The sequence below is a fragment of the Pteropus medius genome, unplaced genomic scaffold (genome assembly GCF_902729225.1).
Source record: "Pteropus medius unplaced genomic scaffold, Ma_sr-lr_union100, whole genome shotgun sequence".
Classification (NCBI taxonomy): Eukaryota; Metazoa; Chordata; class Mammalia; order Chiroptera; family Pteropodidae; genus Pteropus; species Pteropus medius.
Genome location: NW_024349800.1, coordinates 14,221,418 through 14,245,103, shown reverse-complemented (window position 1 = coordinate 14,245,103; position 23,686 = coordinate 14,221,418). Strand labels below are relative to the sequence as shown.

The 23,686-nt window shown below is 35.1% G+C and overlaps 1 long non-coding RNA gene across 1 annotated transcript in view; it reads right to left on the bottom strand.

Annotated features, from left to right (window-relative positions):
- LOC120621506 (uncharacterized) overlaps positions 1-22,472 on the bottom strand; it is a 30,512-nt gene extending 8,040 nt beyond the window's left edge. The window contains exon 1 of the long non-coding RNA XR_005658176.1: positions 22,332-22,472. This is a non-coding gene — a long non-coding RNA (uncharacterized LOC120621506). The remainder of the gene's footprint in view (positions 1-22,331) is intronic.
- Positions 22,473-23,686: the final 1,214 nt, after the last annotated feature.

Sequence of the window (23,686 nt, the reverse complement as noted above, 5' to 3'; positions counted from 1 at the left end):
CAAAAGCTATTAACTATGCAGGGTTACATAAACTGTCAGAAGAGCCTACAGAGTTACGTAGGGGCTCTTAATAGATTTTGATAGTTGTACCCATAAACTCCCAGGTAGTATTTGCAGCATGTATAGTTTCGTCAACTCCATATAAAGCCATGCTCTATTAATAGAAGAACCCAATTGTGTATTGTTTAAACAATAATGTAAGAAACTGAGTTATTTACAATACTTTTATTCACTCATAAAATAAGTTATTCTTCATCCCCATTTTCCACCAAGACCATCCTAGCCAATTAAATTAAGCCATTTTAAACTTCACAAAGCACCATAGAAAAGATCCAGATGTTTACAGAAGAAAATAGGATGAGGTATTATGTGCTCGTTTTCTTCTTTTCTCAGATTATTTGCTTCAAAGTCCTTTTTTTGTTTGTTAAATCAACCAGGGTTAGCAGTTTTTTTCCTAAGTATTAAAGACCAAGAATGCTATTTCTAAAAAAGAAATTCACTTTTATTAAATTCAATTGTTGATTCATTCACTGTTGTTGAGTTCCTAGTCTATGTAGGATCTGTGTTATGTTCTGGAAATATTTTAAGGAACAAGACCAACATGATCTCTTCTCTCATGAAATACATATTTTCCTTTTTAGTTAGTTACAAATAAATTTTACCTTTTTTTTAAAGACTGCAAAATTTACACATTATTTTATTTAGCTTGTTGAATTTTCTGTTTGAATGAATGAGTTTAACAACAACTGAGAAATAATTAGTTGCTAGCGTGGAAGTTTCATCAAAAGAAATTACTGGAGTCATGTACCAAGAAACAAAATTTGGAAAAATATATAAAAGTTATAGTGAGAAAATTCCAGGAGAGAACTGAGGTAGCTCCAATTTTTCAAAGAGATAATGAAATTTCCAGAACTGATGAAACAAGTTAGATTTAAAGATCAAGTTTAAAAACAAAAGAAATCCACGCTTGAACACAACTGTAGAAAATTAAAGACAAAGAATTCTTAAAAGCAAGCAACGAAACAGATAAATTATCTTCAAAGAACAACAATTAAACTGGTAGCTGACTTCTCAACAGTAGTTTTTCTTAGAAGACTGGTATGTTTTCTTCAATGGACTAATCTAAATTCTATATAAATTATCATTTAGAATAAGACAGAAATAAAGACATTTTCAGAGAGAAAACCCACATTAAGGAATTTTTTTTAATGTTTAACATAAAATGTATTCACCCACATTTCCTCTAACTTCAGTTCTAAGTATTTATTTTAAAGAAATAACAAGACAAGCATGAAAAAATGTATATAGAAGGCATTTATTGTTACAGCTTCACTTATTTTACCAAATATTTGGAAACAAGCGAAATGTATATCAATAATTATTGAAATAAAATATACATTCAAAATTTGCATTAAACTATACAGTTCTTTGTGTATTCAAGTAGAAGTATGATATTATAATAAACAGAAAAAAGAAAAAGTAAAAAGCAGGGTATGATCCAATATAGGTTAAAATTTTAAATCTCTATTTGTTATAAGTTTGCCTATCCAGGAAAGCCAAAAAAGATATACACATAATTATTACTTTGGGAGTGTAGACTAAGGAAAATTTTTCACATTTTCTGTTGTATTTGCATTCTTTACTATCATCATTTTCACTTGGAAAAACAAAAGCTTTTTAGTCTTATCTCATATTTATTGAGACCTTTAGTATAAAAATTACATTTGTGCAGCTGACAGAATGATGTTTTAGATTAAGATTTAATCTCGTTTGAGTAGGCCATGGCGTTAATGAAGCCTGCCCTGAAGTTTTGTTTTTTGTGTAGGTCAATTAGCTCTGCACAAAGAACAAAACAACTCTTTTGTGCATTATCTATTAGCTCAAGGAGCCAGGCTTTCAAGTCTTTACCTGAGTCTCCTGGCAAGGGACATTGAGAGGATGTTGCAGAGCATAGAAATAAAATTAAAAAAAAAATAACTCAAACCAATGTGAAGCCAAAGGGTAGTGGCAGTTAGCATCACTTTCACCCACAAAGAATGACTCATATCTTATTCTCTTTGAAAAATCTACCTCTGATATTCCCAGGTTACAGTAAGTCAAATCAAAACAAAACTGCATTAAGCAAGAAACTCATTTCTTAGCACTCCCTTTCCATCTGCTTATTGCTTTCTCCCACTTTCTCCACTTAGGATTTTCTCTTTTTTCCCTTGTATCCACTCTCATAACAAATGACCTCAAGAAATAGAGGCCGACCTAACCACAATCTATTGCCTCAAAAAGGAATTCTAATTTTTTCAGTTGTGGTGAGAAGCACCCACAGTTTTAGGATTCTAATCTGACAATGTTCAGGCCTGCAGTTTTTACCCCTCAATTTTACAGCAAGTAAAGCCTTGTAACATTTTTTGGAGGCTTGTCTAATATGGAGCCTACCATATAAGCCTACAGCTTCATTCCAATCTGAATATATCACTGTCAATTTATAAGCAGAATCATGGAAGGAATCTGAGCAGCTTGTTGGATTGTTTATATTGAATATATGGAAGAGTCAAGGTTACACATTCCAGCACATCATTTACAATGATGTACTAGGTAAAATTCTAAATAAGTCATTTTAGAATTCTGGGTATTGGTTTTATCACTGGAAAGAATATCTTACATATGGATACACTATAAAGAGAAATGAGCTCTTACAGCATTCTCCATGTTTCTTTTGCATTAGCAACTGTCCTGGGTCTTTGAGTTAGCAACTAATAATTTTTCAGTTGTCTTTATTTTGTGAAAGGCATTTTATACTTTTATAATAGTTATACTACCAGTAGTGTTTGTAGGGCAATTTTTTCTTACAAAAAAAAAAATCTATTTTCTAACATTTAGTATTCTGATAACCAAGAAGAAAAATAAATAAGCCTAGAAATTTATGACTTGGATTTTTCTTTTAGAAATCCCTGGATATTTTCTGAATATTTTCTTCTGGAAACATGGAAGAAACATATGTGATAAAAAAAAAAAAAAAGTATTCTCCAGATATTCTTTCAGATATGCTGATTGCTAGCTAGATAATTAATATAAATCCATAAATTTCCATAGAAAACTACTTCAGAGATAAAAATGCTAAGAAAAAATTCATTGTCAATCAATCATATTTATTTTTAAAATTCTCCTTCCTGTCAAGGCTAGTTAAGACTTCTTGCTACAGGGGATTGTAATTAGGGTGAACATACATTCTAGTTTCTAGAACAGTCCTAGTTGGCTTAAATTCATTGTCTCTGTGTCATTATTGATAGTGTCCTTTTCATTTCTGAAGGTTGAAACAAGAATTTTATAAGCACCCTAACTATGATAGTGTGATAACCCCTTTTCACATCTTTCCCATCATTATTTCTCATGATGTGCACTTCTCTGAGAAAGTGAAGATAAATGAAGAATGGGTGCACTATTCTTACTGACCCTGGTCCTTCACCCAGGGCATCTACTAGGCTCAGTCAGAACTACCAAGTAGCCCAGTCCTTGAGGATACCAGTCACATTATAATCTATATGGACAGTGGCCTCCATTCTTATAACTATCTTGTTAGCAAAAACATATATTTATATAAATCCAGTTAAATAATTCTTAACTCTATATCTCTTTCTTTCTTCTCTTATATGCTACTGTCCCCAAACCCTCAATTCAATCTCATAGGGACAAAGTTTACCACCTCTTTGAAACTAATCCCATTACCCAAATGAAAAAGCCTTTTCAAATGTCATATGACTGGTAGAACCTGGTATCACATGAAAAAGTCTGCTGTTTATATTTAGCTATTATTTATTCTAATTTTCAGTGCAAACTAATACTGTTTTGTGTACTTGAATTATGTTCCTCCATTCTACTGATACTTAATTATCACTTACTTAGGTGGAACATTACATTAAATACATGTTGAATGTCGACTGAATTTCTCTATATGAGAAAATTTGGGTAACATACTTCTATATACAGGTTTCCGTTGCTATCTAAATATAGAACGTTCCTATCCAACCTTTCATAAACCAAAATGGCATAAAACACAGAAGAAATTACCATTAATTTATATGGAAAATTTTTTGAATATTCCGAGATCCAAAATTCAATGTATATACAATGTATTTATTTTGTTCACATGATAGAAATGCTTGCTTGAGTCTTGTTTTATGAGAGGCATAACACCCTTTTGGGCTTTTCTGATACCTTGGGACACATCTTGCTAACAGATGCACAAAAAATGAATTAAAATAAAGCACAGATGCTCACAGACTAGTTCAAAACTATGGCAGCTTGATGCTGAGATGTCAAATGTAGATCCTGGGGAACGAGCTTGGCGGGGCCATTCTTGCTGTTAGGGTACATGCTGCCTCTGTAATGGCTCAAGGCAAAACAAACACTGAAATCGCAATTTAAAAAAAATACATGAAATGTTGGAGCAGAAAAATAAGGTAATTAAAAGATCAGTTCAGGAGATAAAATAACAAATCAGAGTTTGAGAAACAGATTACAGGGGAACGGGGAGATGGGAGGGTATTATCAAAAATAATTTTGAGAAATTTTTTTCAAATTTGAAAAATAATAGTTTGCAAAAGGAATCTCGACAAAATAAATGAAAATATTCATTCTAATGCACATCTATGAAATTTCAGAGTATTGGGGATAAGCAGAAAATTATCAATTCTTTCAGAGAAAAATAGATTTTGAAAAAAAAGGATCTGAAATATCAGAATATCACCAGACAACTCTACAACCACATATGAAGTTAGAAGATGTTTAATGAATGCCTTCAAATTTCTGAGGAAAATTTTTATTCAACCTAAAATTTTGTTCTCTACCAAACTATCAATTAATCAATGTCAAACTATCAATCAAGTGTGACAGTGTATTTAAACATTTTCAGAAATGCAAGCCCTAAAATAATTATCTCCCATGCACCTCATTTGAAGAAGTTACTGGACAATGAGGACATAAACTAAACTAAGAGGAAGACACTGAATCTTCAAAACAGGGGAACCAGAAGAGGAGGTCCAGGTTGATTACTATGCAGTAGCTCTACAAAGAAACTATTCCATATTGGAAGAGGAGGATGGAAGGCTCAATGAATGCTTACAAGGGCAGGATGGTAAAACTGATAAAGCACAGGATGGTATGACCATATGGAAGCTAGAATTCAATCAGTTGGGGAGCTTAATATAATAATCATATGTAAACCTAGGCAAATAAAAAATAATAAAAACAAGGAATTACTAACTATGAGAAAAACAAATATTGCACAAGACAGGTAATGTGATTATACTACCTGGCTAAGCTTTGAACCATGCTAACATAGACATAGTAAGATAAACACTGATCAAAAATTTGACAAAACTAATTGATAACACTATATTGAAATAATAGAGAGGAAACACGACGAGATAAGAATGCTAAATCCTTAATTTATAGGAAAGAAATCTATAATAACTAAAACTGACATGTTAAGAAGCAGCACTATAAATTATAAGAAAACAAATGCCAAAAGATATAGCTAATAGAGCTTGTTAAAGAACACACAAGAATAGGAAATTTGGGGCTCAGGGAGATATTTTTTCATTATCAGTCCTGTAAAGGTGTTTTATTGTTTAAACTATGTACATGTATTGTAAAAAATTAAAATATTCAAATAGACTAGAAATGAATTAAACTTAGAAGAAATGGAAGGGAAGGGAAGGAAGGGTAGGGAAGGGAAGGGAGGAAGATTCCATCATGTATTTCATTATATCAACCAGTTGAAGAAAATAATATATATAGTAAGTTCTATAGATGCTGAAAAAAATTATAAAATTCTATACCCAATGCAATATAAATAAAAGATGAGAACAAAATGGGAATAAGAATATTTGCTCTCGACATTAAAATTCAGCAGTGTACACACAATCATAGTCAATGCCTCAGATATTGTCACAAAATATGGCCACAGTATAATGTTAAATGAAAACACAGTATGTTTTCATATATACATATGTATGAATGTATACGTGTGTGTATATGAATGTATACGTGTGTATATTTACATATACATAATACTAAAAATAGATATATGAAATTTAACATAAGTTACCTCTAGGTGGAAGAATTATAGCTGACTTAGCTTTTATTTCTTATGTATGTATTCAGTTTTTTACTATTGCAAAATTTTCTAAATTTTCTATGATGTCTACATATAAAATTGTATTTTATACATAAGTGATTTTTATTAAAACTAACCTCATTTTGATTACAGAAACTTTCTTATTTTTCTTACTTTCCTGAAAAACATGTTATAGTCTATCTGCTTTACTCTTCTTATTGTTTGTTAATAAATAACAAAAATATTGCCATAAAAAAATTGAATTAAAATATTTATTTTTGCATAACTTTCTCGTATTGTTCTGCACTTCAGAGAAGAACTGATCTCAGGAAAAACTGTGAAATTAAAGAGATTTCTTTTTAACAGCTCTTTGATTCCCGTTTTTCCTCTGCTACCTGCACTGCAGTTTTCGGGGGTTCTCTTTTGCTCCCTACTGTTTTCCCTCATGCTAACTAAGCAAGACAGATTCTACTAAAGCTATTACGATTTGAATTTTCATTGAGTAAGTTCTTTGTTGTTTACACTCAAGACAGTTTTTAAGTGTTTCATCCCAAAGTTGGTGCTTCTCAAGGTTCTAACCTGGGGCCTTCTTTAATAAACACTCAGTTGCTCTGAGACTGTGCACCCATAATACCTCATACATACCTCAGTTTTAATACTGCAGAAGTTTTCTTAATGGAACTCTAAATAGTACACCTAAACTAGATGACCGATTCTTCTTGTACAATATAATGGCTGATGCCCAAAGCATGTTAAAGTCTCCCAGCTTTCAGCTCTTTTCCAATGTAACCATGAACTTCTATTCCTGCCAAGTGAGTGTGTTTTCCAAAAAGTTGGTAACATTTCTCCCCAAACAAGTTGTCTTTGCTATTTTAATTACATGATTAAATTTTATGTTGGAAGAGATGAATGAAATACTATATGAAAAGAGAGTTGCTTCTGTGGAAACATATGTAAATATTTTTAAAAGACTGGATAAATTAAGTTGCTAAAAAAATACTATTGAATTAAGTGTTCGCAAGATAACTAAAATACTAGTTTACAGAACTAATATAACTTGAGGACAATCTACACCATTATTTCTCAAGTTTCTTTAGTTTTTCACTCTAAAAAAATACAAGCGTTAAACCGCACACCACTCATTGTGTATGTGGTTTACAAGGAAAAATAATGTGAAGAAAAGGCTTTAACATATCAAAAGATCAGTGAAAGAATGTACAATTTTGTTTTAAAATAAAACATTAAAAGGTATTTTAAAATTTTCTCCTATAACCAAATTTATATTTAGTTAATAAACCAACTTCTGGACCAAAGTGTATTAGGTGAAAGAGCTTCAACTGAACATAAAAATAATTTATTTGTATATTTGCCTCCCCTACTGGGATGTTATTCTTTGTTCTTCAGCACCAATGAAATGCCTGGGCACTTAATAAATGTTTGCCTCTTGAAATTTTTCAGCAGATCCTTTTCGAATAAATAATACACTGTCTAATTCTTTATTTTTACATTCAAAGTTTCCTATGAAATTTATATTAAACTCCATAAATCCAAATTGAAGTTCCTAGGCAAATTATTTTGCTTGACTTTCTTCAAAAAAAAAAAAAAACTATGTTTCTGCCTCGCCTCATGTGATTCATCTACTTGGAATGTTCTCTCACTAATTTCAGTATTCTATCCAGCCATAACCCTAATTGAGACAATTATTCAGTGTGAAGTGTTCCTCCTCTGAAATTACTTCCCTGACTCCTTCCAACTGACCTGGTAGTTGACGATTTTAATATTTTAGTATTGAAGTTCAGTCATGATAAGTCAGCTCCTGTGGAAAACTTTGGAAACAGCTGAAGACATTGAATTGAGGAAACGGGCTGGGCTCAGAGCTAAATGCACAAGTTCAGAAATGCTGTGGAGCAGCTGAGACGCAGCACCTAGTAACTTGTAAGTTAAATCATGTTTCAGAAAAGAGCCAGCGCAAGATTTTCAAAAGCCCAGAGCACAAGAAAAAGCAATAATAGGCTAAGGAACACAATCATGGAGGGCCATCATATTTGAGTTGTGTTGTGAGCTCACAGACCCCAACAAGAAGTCAGACACTGTGCAGGCTACAGGACCATGCCATTGGTGTGACCTCTCTCCTCCTAACCTTAGTTAGGCAGGGTTACCAGGCCAACTTTGGTGTCTGGTAACCCTTTTTCCATTGCAAAGACAGCAATGGAAAAGCCAGATCAAAATAAGTTATATGTACCTGTGAGCTGGCAGACAGCCAAAACTTTGAGGTAGCATAATAGGACCCAAAAAGAATACTGGATCTTAGGTCTGGAGACCAACAGAAATAACAATTTATTATGAGAGCCCAAGAGATTGACTAGATCACCAGGTTCCATGTCTGGAGTAGTGGCTTAATTTTAAACCAGGAATAATGAGGAGCTAAAAGGGAGGCATTCCCTGTGTTAGAAAATGCTTAGGAAATGGTTGGATTGAAACTTGCAAGGGGGTTATCAGACCAGTCAGATATTGTGAATTTGGAAGAGATGTAGATGGGGCAGGTAGCATAAAAACACTTAAACTTAGAAACTGGGCTAACATTATTTTGTAGCATAGTTAACCTAGAGATTAAAGGGCCAATCTCCAAAATAGATTTTAAAACAGAACAGGTTTTAGAATCTTTGAACAGGTTTTGGTAAGCACTTGGGTAGAAAGAAGCATAATTCTATTAAGCCGAGCTCCTCTTGAAAATCTTCTTTATTCTCCATAATATTTAAGATAAGTTTGTTAGTTACCAAGTCAGCATGTTTTAGGACCATGCTTTTGGATTGCTAGAGAATGTAGTTTCTATGACTTGACAAAAATAAGTCAACCACTCTTCAGATTCATTGACTACGAATTAAGGACCTGAAGGCAGTCTTTAGAAACTTATTGCATTGGTGTTTTGAGCATTTTTCATTCTCTCTTTTAGAATATTGTCATGTTCCACAAGTAATTTTATAGAGAATAAATTTTAACACAATTCTTAAATATGCAGCAAAAATCTACCTTTCTCCTCTGTAAAATATTACCTGGTTTGGGACATTTTTTAAAGAGCTACAAATCAATTTCATTTATTTGGTCAAAAAATTTGAAAAAGTCAGTTCTAGAAACTGGTTCTTATCTAATTGTTTTGTTTTATTATATCTGTTTCTTAGTTTTAATTGTCTCAAATCTTTTTAAACAAAGACGTGGCAAATAATAATATGATAGTTAATAATTATTCAGTGCTTATGTGTAAGAACTTATGCTGGACACTTTATTTACATTTTTAAATCTAATCTTCACAAAAATTTCATCAAATATATACTCTTTTTTAAAAAAAATACTCATATTTGCCATTTTTCAAATAAAGAAAATAATATCCATTTAGGTTAAGCCACTTTCCAAAGACCACACAGATAAAAAGAGGTAGAACTGGGAGTTTTAACCCACATCTCAGATTTTTAAGTTGTACTTTTTAACCACAACAATGTGTGCATGTGTGTGTGTGTGTAAGATACTAAAATGTTTTCTCTCTCCTTCTTTCCTTTATACAAAAATTTTGTTTTCTTTTACAGAAGTTTATTGAACACTTTGTGCATTAACCCACATATAGAGTATTCAATAGGAGTCAGAAATGGCTAAAAATCAATCCTACTGCTCAGAAGCCTACAATAGATATTAAATATTTTCCAATTAAAATGACAGCTTTTTCAGTGGAAAAACAATAAAAACTGGATGCTTGGCCCTCAAAGTTAGCCTAGGAAATCCAGGTGTCACCAGAAGGAAATTAAGGGGCTCTCACTGCACTTCACAGAGAGTGCTTGGACATTGTGAAGAACAGAATCCAATGTCTATTGAATACAAATGGAGTTTGTGTCACTATTCTTGGCTGTGGAACATATTTTTAATATGTTTGTCTATGTGATAAGATTATAAGTTTCTTAAGTGTTGAAACTCTTTTATACTTTTATACTGCCACAAAGCCTAGTGTACTGTTGTGTCACCAAGATTGTGTTTAATTGAATTGAGATAGGATCTCTTATCAGTATTTAGTCCTTTTTCATGAACTACTTGGGAAATTTCTCGTCTTTCTTTCTTTCACAGCACTTAGGCCACTGTAAAGATAAGCAAGATAAAGTTTGCCCATAATTCTCATTCCCAATGCAAAATAAAGTTCTGCCCCTTTTCTCTTTCTCAGGGAAGTATTTCATTTACTTTTTTCATATGACCATTTTTCTGAATTCTAATATAACCTCACCATTATGTTGAGAATTATTAATCACAAAGATTTTCTGACAACCCATTTTCATAGGAAAGTAGAAGTTTGGAAGATTATGTTTTAAATTTAGAGACTCTGCCTTTCAACAAAATAATATATAATATGTTTAATATTAAATATCACTACGAAAATATTAATGTTAGCAAAATCTCAGATAAAATATGCTTTTTTTAAATATACATTCAATTTTGTAGTACTATATTTTTCTTTCTTTGCTATTTACACATAGTTGGTGATAGACTGGCCACCGTAGTTCAAATTTTTGAAGTACCATGCTGCAACTCTCTGAATTGCCTGTGTTTGCAAGATCATGTTACAAGATGTGAGAGCCGTTTTGTTACCATTTGGAGTGATCGGAACTCAGGCACTGCCCCAGCAACGCAATTCTCGGTTCTTTTCACTGACATAGAGATAATTCCAGCTCAGCGAGATTTAGAAAAAGTGAGATTTATTAAAAGCAGATATTTGAAGGAGACAGGCCACACTAAGGAAGGTTATATAGCCCTGTGGAATTGGGAGGTGAAAAGATAAAAGACAGAGTATGCTGCAAGGGAGGAGCAGGTTTTCAGCAGGTAACAGTACAGAAGTGGGGACGTCTATCCATATTTGGGCCTTAATGGGTGGTTACAAAGGCCTTCCTAGGTGATTGGCATGTGAGGTCATTCCGATGGACATTTGGATGTTATGTAACACTTTTCCTAGTGTGCATGTGCTTACCAGAATACAGTCTGTTATAATTAGATTCATGAACTTCTGGGTATAGACTTGGTATTATAATGATGGCTGAGGTTGTGGGCAGGTTAGGGTAGTACCTTCTGCACAAGCATCGGTGGCCGGACCAAACCAGCTATAGATTTATGGCCTTCCAGTCCTTCGTCTCTTGGGATGCAAGAGGGATTCTTTTAACTACAAACAGGGCGAAATTTGGGTGGTCTCTAGGCTGTCTCTGGGCTGGGCCTTCGTTCCTTTGTTCCTCTGTCACTCATGTCTGACTACTTACCTAACATTTCTCTATTAAAAATTCAAAGATATACTTTGGATAGATTTTCCAAAGAAGAGATATTCTCTTTAATGTGTTCGATTCTAATAACTCAAATTTGTAGGATCACATTATTAACATGAAACAGTGTATATTTTCAGTGTTTAATACTTCGACCTACCTAACAAGGATCTTTAATATGATCATTTATTTTTTTATTTTTTAAAAATTTTTAAGTTTTTTATTTTTTTACTTTATTTTATTATTATGTTTTAGTCATTCATTTTTCCCCTCTCCCCTCTGATAACCACTAGTCCATTGTCCATGTCCATGAGTCTCTGTTTGTCCTGTTCGTTTGTTGCTTTTAGGTTTATATTCCATATATAAGTGATATCATGTGATTTTCATCTTTTTCTGTCTGACTTATGTCACTTAGTATGATTATTTCAGGGTCCATCCATGTTGTTGCAAATGGTAGTATTTCATCTCTTCTTATGGCTGAGTAATATTCCATTGTATATATGTACCACAGCTTCTTTAGCCAATCATCTATCATAGGACACTTCAGTTGCTTCCATGTCCTGACCACTGTGAATAATGCTGCTATGAACATCGGTGTGCAAATATCTTACAAATATGAATTTTCAAGTCTTTAGGGTAAATACTCAGTATAGGGATTGCTAGATCATATGGTAAACCAATTCTCAGTTTTTTGAGGAACCTCCATACTGTTTTCCAGAGTGGCTGTAACAATTTGCAGTCCCACCAGCAGTGTATGAGTATTCCTTTTTCTCCACATCCTCTCCAACATTTATTATTACTTGTCCTGTTGATTATAGCTATTCTAACAGGTGTGAGATGGTATCTCATTGTGGTTTTGGTTTGCTTTTCCCTAATAGCTAGCCATGTTGAGCATCTTTTCATATATTTATTGGCCATTTGTATGTCCTCTAGGGAGAAGTGTCTGTTCGGGTCCTCTGCCTGTTTTTTGATTGGATCGTTTGTATTTTTGTTGTTATTGAGTCATATGAGTTCTTTGTATATTTTGGATATTAGGCCCTTATTTGAGGTGTTGCTTGCAAATATATTTCCCCATTTGGATGGTTGTCTCTTTACCTTGTTGATGGTTTCTTTTGCTGAGTGGAAGCTTTTTAGTTTGATGTAGTCTCATTCATTTATTTTGCTTTTACTTCCCTTGCCTTTGAGGTCAAATTCATAAAATTCTCTTTAAGTCTAAGGTCCCTGAGTTTAGTTTCTATGTTTTCTTCTATACATTTTATTGTTTCAGATCTTATATTCAGCTCCTTAATCTATTTTGAGTTAATTATAGTGTGTGGTGACAGACAACAGTCTAGTTTCATTCTTTTGCATGTGGCTTTCCAGTTTTCCCAGCACCATTTATTGAAGAGGCTTTCCTTTCTCCACTGTATGTTTTTGGCTTTTTTTCCAAAAATTATTTGCCCATATAAATATGGGTTTACTTCTGTGCTCTCAATTCTGTTCCACTGGTCCACGTGTCTGTTTTTCTGCCAATAATATGATAATTTATAAAGTCAAAAATAGAATTAATTTATACTAACAACTATTTTTTTTTTCCTTTATTTCATTCTGTAAATTCTTCATCCTGTGTTTTTGGTTCATTTGGAGTAATCTTTAAAAATGTCCACTTTAGGGGGTTGGGGGTTGGGGACATTTGTGAAGAGTCAAAAGCTACAAACTTTCAGTGAGAAGTCCTGGGTATGTAATGTACAGTTTGCTCACTATAGTTAACAATACTGTACTGTATATTTGAAAGTTGCAAAGAGAGTATATCTTAAAAGTTCTCATCACTAGAAAAAAAGTTATAAATATGTAAGGCAATGGATATTAACTAAACTTACTGAAATCATTTCTCAATATAGACATATTTCAAATCATTTTATTGTACACCTTAAATTAACGTTATATGTCAATTACATCTCAATAAAATTGGTGGAAGGGATGTCTAATTCAATAATGAGTCAAGATCTGTGAAATACTTCTACAAAGATATTTACAATTCACTTAATCACTTGTAGAGCAACACAGTAACAGAGCAAAAATTATATTTTCTATTTTTTACCATTGGCTCAAGTGGGAAAGTGATTTGCCTTAAATTAAAATATCCTTAGAAATTAAGACAGGAACAATTAAATAGCATATGCCATAGTGGTTTGAAAAGTAAACAAGCTGTAACCTGATGGATGGAACCTTCTTTGTACCACTTCCTTTATGGCCTGTCTTGAAGAAGCAGGACTACTGTACTTCTCTGCCCCATATTGTATGCTGTGTATAACTTACATAAAGTTTGTAAAGCAGAACAAAAGTGTTAATTAGTATATTATTATTGTCAAAGAGGCAGATGCCAAATGTTTAGAAACTCTTGATAACTGGCTTTAGATTCTTAATTGTTCTGGTTTTTGTTGTAACGCAGAGGGTTAAAGGAATTGCCATGTGTTATATTGTACTTTGTTTTGTTTTCCATAATCCTATGCATACTGGGCCTCCTGCTTCACAAGAAAAACAAAGTAAAGCTTAAACTACCACTTCTTACCACAGGCTCATTTACTCTCATTCTAGAATCAACACTTTACATTTTCCTTGTTAGAATATAGCAATGCAGCTCATATTCCTTGGATCAGTAGATAAAGGGAAGAGATAATTTGTATAGATTACCCAATTTCCTGTGGGTAAATGGAAAAACAAAGAGAAGGAAGAACAGAGAAGGAAAATACCAGACTAGCCAGAGACAAATGGACCACTCAAAAGTGGTTGCCTGGAATGTAGAGAATGAAAGACTGAGGTAATTGTTTGAAACTGAATGAGTCCATTGTTTAATGCTATTTTAAAATATTTGAAAAGGCCATCACCTCTAAGTAAAGTCAATATTTTTATAACCAAGATAACCAGAGTAGTACAAGCCATGACTCCTAAAAATACTTGAATTATAATTATTATAGTTAGTGTTATAAGAAGTAACCACATATGTTGTATAAACCACATATTGCAAATTTTAAAATGTATTTTAAAATAGGAAGGGGCCTATAATGAATAATGAAAACAGAGGAGACATTCTTTCTTAGCAATTAGATCCTTGGATTTTATCATAGATGAGTACCATGGGATAATCTTGAAATTCTTGTTAATAAAATGGATCATAATCAAGAATAGAAAGAAAAAGTGATCTCTAAAGTATGACTATATTAATTCATATGTCATGTGAATAAACTTGCATCTTCTGTCATCTCAGCATCAGACATCACCTAGGAGACAATGGGAAATCCAGTTCACCACACTTGGAAGCTGTTAATTACTGGTGACAGAGTTCATATTTGACAGTTCTTTCCCACTATTATAATCTTAAAATCTACAATCTGGAGGGAAGATTGATCCTTTTACCATCAGCCCTGGCCCTTCACTCAGTGTAGGCTCCAAACTCAGCTAAGCATGTCCTCACCTTCTCTGCCCAGTAAAGAGTTTCAGTCTTTAGACTTGTTTTTGTTGACTCTTCTGTTTTCTTATAAATGATGTATGGAGAGAACCGAGTCCATTCTCTCTGTCCATGTGAGGGTCAGGAAAGTCTCATGGACAGGCCAAAGAAAGCTAATCCTTAATCATACATGGTTACCATAACTTTATGTGTCCGTATGGGTCCAAGAACATGTTTGCTGAGTCAGAGACAGTCAAAATCATTTTTAGATAATTTTTTCTTTACTCTATACACTTGGGTGAGAAGAAGGTCACACATTTCAGTGCCCACATGTCTGGATGACCCCCTCAAAAACCTCAATCTACATGTTAGTTTGTGGAAAGCCTAGTAAATCTCAAGAGTGATGATTACAATTGTCTTGAAAGAATGAATTACTTTTCATTTTACCTCAGGTTTGGTCATAAAGAACTTCATCTGACAACATTTTCTGATTCAATAAAACTACTGGTTGTTTTAATTAGGAATTTGTTAAATTGGTTTAATTTGACAAATTGTATTTAGTGATTTGTCTTTTCTCCACTCTGAGCTAATTTGCTGTTAGTCTATGCCCCTCAGGAATTTACCTTCTAGTTAGTGTAGATAACCACTAGAGAAACAACTTTTAGAATATTTACACAGCAAAATATAACCAAGGACCAAAATAATATAGAGCAGCTATGTCAAGGTCGAGGGAAGTTCACTTTCTAAATATAACAATAAAGGGTAAATGGGAAGATAACTCTACAGTCATTTTCTGTCATCGGCATATGCCTAGTGATTTATTTTAGGCTGGCTCCGGCTTTGTAAAAAGCCCAACAGTCAAAGGGTTGGGGATATGTCTTGAAGTTTGAAATAGCAGTAAAAAACTTGAAAGATGTTACTAGCAGGATGCTACACAGCCCAAACTAGCCCAGAAATCCCAAACATGCAGCAGTGGTGATGCAATCATCCACCCAACCATGAATTCCTGAAATCCCTTCAGATGCCACGCAGAAACCTGGGTTTCTGAATCATCTAAAAGCCAGATTCATACACAAAATAGAATCCTCAACATGTTTTTAAATCTGAAAATCACTTAAGATTTAAAGGAAAATGAAAGTCATTCAATTTACCCCTCAAAACTGTAGTGAATTCGCCTCAAGTGAGATTCCTAAGAATCTAAGTAATTTTGTAGGAAAGATTTTGTGGTTGACAGACTGAAACTCAAGGGAAATGAATTGGAAAGAATAATTTTATAAAGGACCTAGAAGAGTTCTTACAGATGTTTTTGTATTTACTAACAAAGTTTCTTAAAATAATAATAGCAAATATTTCAATATTTCCTATGTGCCAGGCACTTTGCATACATTATCCCAGTTTTTACAATGCTAAGCAACATTCTTATTCTACAGATGAAGTTTTAAAACTTGCCCAAAGTCGATACATATAGTAAATAATAAAACTAGGATTTAAAACCAGAGTTGCATCACTTCCAGCCATGCTACAGCAGCGATAATGGCAGCGCTGGTGGAGGTGGGGCAGGGGGTCAGACGAAGCACTGCAAAACCTCCATTTCCTTCCTCTATCTTCATGCTCTTTTGGAATTTCTCCCCTAAGCTTTTAAGAAACAGTGATGTCCATGTCCACGTAGTCTCCATGTCTTCTTTTGAAGGTCTTTCTGCATCCAGTCGTTCAAGTTTTGCTTCTTTTGAGGTTCTAAATTTACATTGCTGAAACTGGAGTCTTTGGGGACTGAATATTGATAAAGCTGTTTTACAAATTGCCACCTGCCTTCTATATTGGTCAGTGGGAATGGCTGGGTGATACTGTAGCTCTCTGTCTCTGTAACCTGAGTGCTAAGCCAGCTGTGTATTCCTGTGTCCTATGGCTAGGAGGAGGGCATTTCAACCTTCTTTGCCAAGGAGAGTTGCTTCCTGCTTATCCTCCACCAAGATGAATATAGATTTTCAAATTGCATAGAATCATAACATTTCCTGTTTTTCACCATTATACATCTCAATGTCACCTGCAATTCATCGGCATTACCTTTAATTACTTTACCCTAATAGCCAGTTTCTCTTAGATCCTATTAGGAATCATAGTGAATTCTAATTATTTTTTAAAAACTTTTTGTATGGGAATTAATGCTTGATTTTTACTATTAGTGCTAATTATTTGTAAATCTGATGAAGGGAAATATCTTTAAAAAGAAGCAGCATTCCCTCCAAAACTCAATTTGCCACCATCTTTTTGTATCTGGTCTTAATCCAGGGGAAAGAAGGTGTAGGTTTCCAAGCAATAGACTGAAATCTATAATCTATATGTGATGACTCCCAAGTCAGTTATCTTCAGCCAGAGCTCTGCCCCCAGATCTTGATTTGTATTAGTATTTGCAAAGAGATGTCATCTCCTAGATGCCCCACACATTCTTCAAACTAAATATACCTAAAAATAAATTCCAAAACCGACTTCCTCTTTTATATCCATGGTCTCTTTTATAAGAACCCCTTCTAACTCATTCATGTAAACCAGAAATCTAAGAGATTAATAATCTATCACTAAGGTCTATCCTGTCATTTCTACCTCCTAAATAGCTTCCAGTTAAACCCCTTCCTACCTTCTCCTACCACTTCTGAGGCTGTTGGCAACTTTATTACTGAACATGCTAGTCATGCTGCCTGCCACACCCACCCAGACCTTTCTCAACTTGCTTCTTTAATGAAAGAAGCATTAGTCCATTTTTTTCAACAAGGGCTGCCAATAAATGGACAGAGCAGACACACCTGTGCCAAGAGTCTAGCCAGTGATTAATGAGGTCACTTAACTCAGAACATTCTGTTCAAAAGAGGCAGCAGCATCTAGCAGATTAGTTCCTAGTATAATGTGGATGACGAATATGTGAGGGATTGACCTATCCATAGACAGAGGAGAACAGAGTAGACAAGTGAAGCCAAGAATTTTATGTCAGAAAAAGAGAGAAAGAAGTTCATCCTTGGAGGTGCTGAATCACAGACAGATTGACAATTGCAAATCTGGCACACAAATACGCATAAATGAACACTCATTTTTATTAAGAAAATTAGTCTCTATGCCTTGCAACCAGAAGGAGATGGTGAATATGGATAGAGGGGTCAGGAGTAGCTACACAGTCACGGTCCCTTTGAGGGGGTACAGATTCATTTGTAGGGGTGTTGAAGATTGGACAACCACTTCCAGGATGGAGGAATAAGCCATCCATGTATGGCAAAGATAAAGTGGAAACTGTCCTGGACAAAACCAGGTGTTGGCGGTTTTACTCTGGAACAATTCCAAGGACCTAGGAAATGCAAGTAAAATTCTCCCTCCCTCTATAAATTTCTCCCTCCACTGCATCTTCTAGAAGGATAAGCACCAATTGTTAAAAGTGATTACTTTTAAATGGAAGACATAAGACTTTTAAGATCTTTCAAATTACCCATATTTTCTCCCCACCCCAACAATGTACATGCATAGTTTTGGGATAAAGAAATAAATAAGCAAAAATAAAAGGACAAAATAAAAGAAAATTAAATTCAGGAGCACCAGAGCTGGATGTCTGCCTCCCACACGATGAGACAGTTGCAGTGGTGAAGCACATGCTCTGGTCCCAGGTTGCCTGGCTGAAAGCAGATAAGGAAACCCAGGGCCACTGCATGACTTGGCTTCAGGAAAACCTTTCTGTTTGTAACCGGTATTCTGAGACCACTTAAAATCAGATCCAAAACTAATAGTTCCCAATGCTGAATTGCAATGTCAAGCTGAATAGTCGGACTTGCCAGGTTTCTATGGTTAAAATTAATGCCCTGCTTGGCAAAGACTGTCATACGAGCAATTGGAACCATCTGAGAGGAGCCAGAACAGCCTGAATTTCCTGACTCCTGGGTCCCTTTGAATTATGTCTCTGCATTTATCTGTCTTCCCCAAGAATGGAATGAGGTGCAGGCTAGGTATAAAGATTTAATCACAACATTAGATCCCTTAATGTGCAAAATCAGAAAACGGGATGAAAAGAACAATACTATGAAAAAGAAATTATAGGAGTTGTCTCAGGAGTATGGGGATGAGCTTCATGAGATTATGTAGACATGAATTTAACATGTGCTTAACCAAGGAGTACAAAACACAATTTGAGAAGATGTTGCCAAATTCATTTCAAGCTTGAGATGAGAAAGGAAGGAGAAGAAGAAGCATGGCTTTCACCTATGCAAACACCTTCAGAGGTCTGTGTTACCTTGCAACCAGATGTGACTAACACAGAGGGCTGGAGTAGGCTTGCAGGCAACAGAAATTTAGAGGAAATGCTAATTTGATTGTAGGATTGTGGAAGGTTGAAGATCTATAAGGACGACCCCTCCCAAACAATGTGGTGGGATCTGCAATCTATATGCAATGCCTCCTAGGTTTATTATCTCCAGCTAGATCTCTGCCCTTAGCAGCATTCTGCTGTTCCAAGAGTTTACTGGGATCAGTTGTAACTCAACCAGTAACAATAAATAGCCACACCAGTAACAATAAAGAGCCATATCACCAATGACCAATACGGGGGGAAAAAAAAAAAAAGGCTTATAAACGATGCAGGGAATAAGAATGTTAGAACACTTCTGTATGCTTGTGTCCTACTCAACTGCTCCAAATGAGGTTCCCTATTTGGGCTGAAAGATACACCGTTCTCATTAAATTATTTGTAATCACTAAAATTAATCTAATAAGAATCCATCTTGGGATGAAAATTGCTTTCCTGACTACAATTCTCAGGTAGAGAAAGGAGACAGCTGTTAAAAAAAAAACAAATAGATCATGAAAGTATATCTGCATTAAATAAAACAGCAAGCAAGGCATTTCTACTGCTATAGAATAAAGCCAAAATCACTTTTATCTATGCTTTGGGCTCCAGAACTATAAGAGAACGGATTTAACAGGCAGTCCAGTATAGGTCATCTTAGTAGGGAAAAGACTAATACGCAAAACATCTTCTAGGAATCGTAATAACAGAAATTGAGGGAATGAGCCGTTCCGTCGAGAGGAGTGTATAACCACAGAAAAAAGCAGAAACCTTCTATGAGATTGGATTCATGCCACAGACATGAGATTAGCCAGTCTTGACGATTTCCACATCTAGTTTCCATGTAAAGAAATCCCCTTTTTCTCAAGGAGATCTGAGAGAATCAGATTTGGGCAATCAGAAGATTAGGGCTATCATCTCTCACCAGGTCTTTTGCAAGCCGGTCTTATGTTCTTTTATCTTCAGTTTCTTCCCAGTCCACTCTACCTGCCATGCAATTTCTAGAATAATATTTCTAAAACAAAATCCATTTAGGCTGTTCTGCCTTCAAACTCTTCTATGACATTCTGCAGATGGTCTTGGTCCCAGTCACAAAACCATCTCAAGAGCCTCAAGCATATCAACTCTGGTGCCTTGGTAAACAAAGACACTGCTTTTTTCCCCCCTCTCTTTGCTTCCTTCTTCTGGCTTGCCTGATTCTACCAACCACTCTTGGTGCTCTCTGAATCATGTAAGATTCAGCCCAAAAAACCTCTGCCTTCTTAAAGAACCTTTCACTGAATAGACCTAGAAAAAGATGTCTCCTTTCCTCTGGTCTGTAGCTCCCTGTTCTCTTGGTTACAACACTGATTACACTCTTATGTCTCAATTTACACGTGTGTTTCTTTCACTGTCTTATAATCTCTTTAAAGATGGGTGAATCTTTTTAAATCTGTAAAATTGCCTTTAAATATCTTTAAATCCCTAGCACCTGACAGGCATAATAAGTAGGATGCTATAATGTGTACTGGAAGAATGACTAATGATCATTACCTACTAGATGTCACCAGATGTCAGGGCCAATACCTAAGAGAGACTTTCAGATTACTAAGATAAAGTCTCTGGGTAGAGTTAAGTGGCAAAGCTTGTCCCTCCTGTTGTATCCCATCCTTTTAAAAAGCTCAGAGTCTTTAAAAGTGGATTAAATTTGACTCCCTTCCCCTAAAGCATACTCCCATGATTTGGAAAACTTCCTATCTGAAAGCTTGCTGAGGACTTTATTGTCCATAAATATGGTCATTATGCTCTTATATAATTCATTTATTTTACCTAAGTATTGGACGATGGAACTGAAGCATTTGAGCCACCCTATAAGTGGAAGAGAGCATCTGTATAGAGATCCTATAACATCCTAATTCTGCTTAAGTGTCTATTTTTGAAATATAACATTCTTAAAAGTTTCTTTTAATATTTCAACAAGGCTTTATTGAGTGTACTACATGCCAGGCATGATTTTTATTGTCATAATCAATGGGGTATATGGCAGGGTCAATAATTTATGCATTACCAGTCAGGTGTGAAATAAATGTAGTTTCTTTATTTTCTGCATCTAATTTAATTTTCTTCTCAAGTTATCACACTACTGGGTAATGGGAGAAAACATGACTGTTGAATGATAGGTATAATCTCTTGGGCAGTCAATTTGCAGTAAATCCTCAGTCCTTTTGTTCTTCTCCACCCCCATTCCCAAGATGGTTCCTGGATGTATGGGGAACTTTCAAGACCATGAGTTACTGGAATAGAAGGTACCTTTGGGCCATGCCCAGAGATCCCAGGTATGAGTGGCCTTTGGATCTTCATTGAACTCTACACTGAAGTCCTGTCCGAATGTCTTGTGAGCCCATGGTGCTGAAGTTGGGGTCGAGTGGACTCATTGGCTGTTCTCACGCTGTTTTCATGAGCACACCGTGGCTCACCCTGCCACTGTCAGCCTGAGTATCAGTCGACTCTCTTCCAACTCTGGTTCAGGCCATCTACTCTGCAGCCTGAGCAGTGGGGTCACTTTTTTCTTGTTCCCATAGCTGGATCATGGAATCTCCATCCAGGTATTTCTAGATCCCCTCTAGTCAAACATACTTACTTCTGGATTCCTTCCATAGCACAGGAGACTTAAGAGTGTGGAGAGAATTGAAAGAAAAGTGAAAAGTCTGACTTCCAACCTCTATCTGACCCTCACTCAGCCACTTGTAACACATCCTCTAGGACAATACTTCTCAAACTATTGTGAGTCCTCCCATGTCTAATCCATTTCAGACCAGTATTTTTGTAAAATTATAATAAAAATTAATCACTAGAAAAATAATATAATAAAGAAGTATACAATACAAGCTTCAGTTTTAAAAATTATTATTTGATTCAGTTGTCACAAAACAAGTTGTCTTAATTTGTGCTTCTTTAAGAAAAATAGCATAGACCAGTGATCCCCAAACTTTTTAGCACCAGAGACTGGTGTTCCTATGAGAATCTAATGCCTAATGATCTGAGGTGGAGCTGAGGCGGTGAGGCTAGTGCTAGGGAGCTGCTGCAAATATAGATGAAGCTTCGCTTGCTTGCCCGCCACTCATCTCCTGCTATGCAGCCCAGCTCCTAACGTGCCACAGACCAATACTGATCCATGTGGCTTATAAAGAACAAAAATTTATTTCTCACAGTTCTGGAGCCTGGAAGTGCAGGATCAGGGTGCCAGCATGGTCACGTTCAAGCAGGAGTCCCCTTCCAGGTTACAGACTGCCAACTTCTCATGGTATCTTCACATGGAGGAATGCTGAGTGGAAGCAAGCTCTCTCCTGACTCTTATAAGGGCAGAAATCCCATTCATGAGCTCTCTACCCTCATAAACTCATCTAATCCTAATTACCTTCTGAAGGCCCCACCTCCTAATGCCATCACATTTGTCGGGGGAGGGGTAGAGTTTCAACAAATGAATTTGGAGAAGGGGGATATAAACATTCAGTTCATAAAACTAGTCTATAACATTTCTATCAAAGTTTCAAAATGCTTACTCCTATTTTAGAACTACACTTTGAGAAATGCAGGCCTGGAATGTGCCATGTTAGACAAAGCACTCTAAAGTGCTCTTAAATCTTCCCAGGCAGTGCCCAAGTCCCACTACGCTGGATTCTGCACAGTTTCTCTTTCATATTTTTTCTTACAGCCTTCAAATGCCACACCCAGCTCTACTTGCTGTGACCACACCCGAGGGCTTTAGCCTCAGGGGTAAGCTAGGACATCCTTCTTTGACTGCCTTGGTCTCTCTCAGTGTCGGCCTCTCCCACAAGGAATGTCTCCACTTTCTCCTCTTCCTTGGAGTTTAGAGACAAAGTTCTCTGTCTTTACTTTTGATATGTGAACAGGAAGCAATTTTTCCTTTTGCTTTGTCTTCTTTCTTTCATTTTTCTTTCTGTCTCTCTTTTCTTTTTGGCATTTTAGAAAACTCTTTCCACTCTCTAAAGGCTCAACTCTCTTTCTGGAATTTATTTTAAAAGTTGGCTGCAGGACTCAAAGTCGATCAATGCCTTCTTTGTTCCAGATGGAACCCGCCCTCCTTCTGGAAGGATAACTGCCATTGACAAAATGGGTGAGGAGCCTCAGAGGCAAAAAATATATATACAGGATATGAAAATATTTCATAAAACATTTATTATACTCACATCTGGGTGACACAAATAGGAATAATTATGAAGGATTTTAAAACTATCACTATTACATTATACTTGTTTGATAATTCCATAAAATGATGCTTTGGATGGAAACATTTATATATTCCTTTACTATACATTCATCTCACAATGAGACAAAGATTGTTTCCATGTTTTACATCTTTATCTATGGAGCAAAAAATAATATAATTAGAAAAATAGTTAAAATTGTAAGATTTATTCAGTGTGTGTGTATGTATGTGTTTGTGTGTAAACAATTGCAGAGAAAAATAGTTTTAAACTGAGTGATCTTTATACATTCTTGGAATTTTAACTTGGCATATGAATTAACCTCTGCTTTACGCT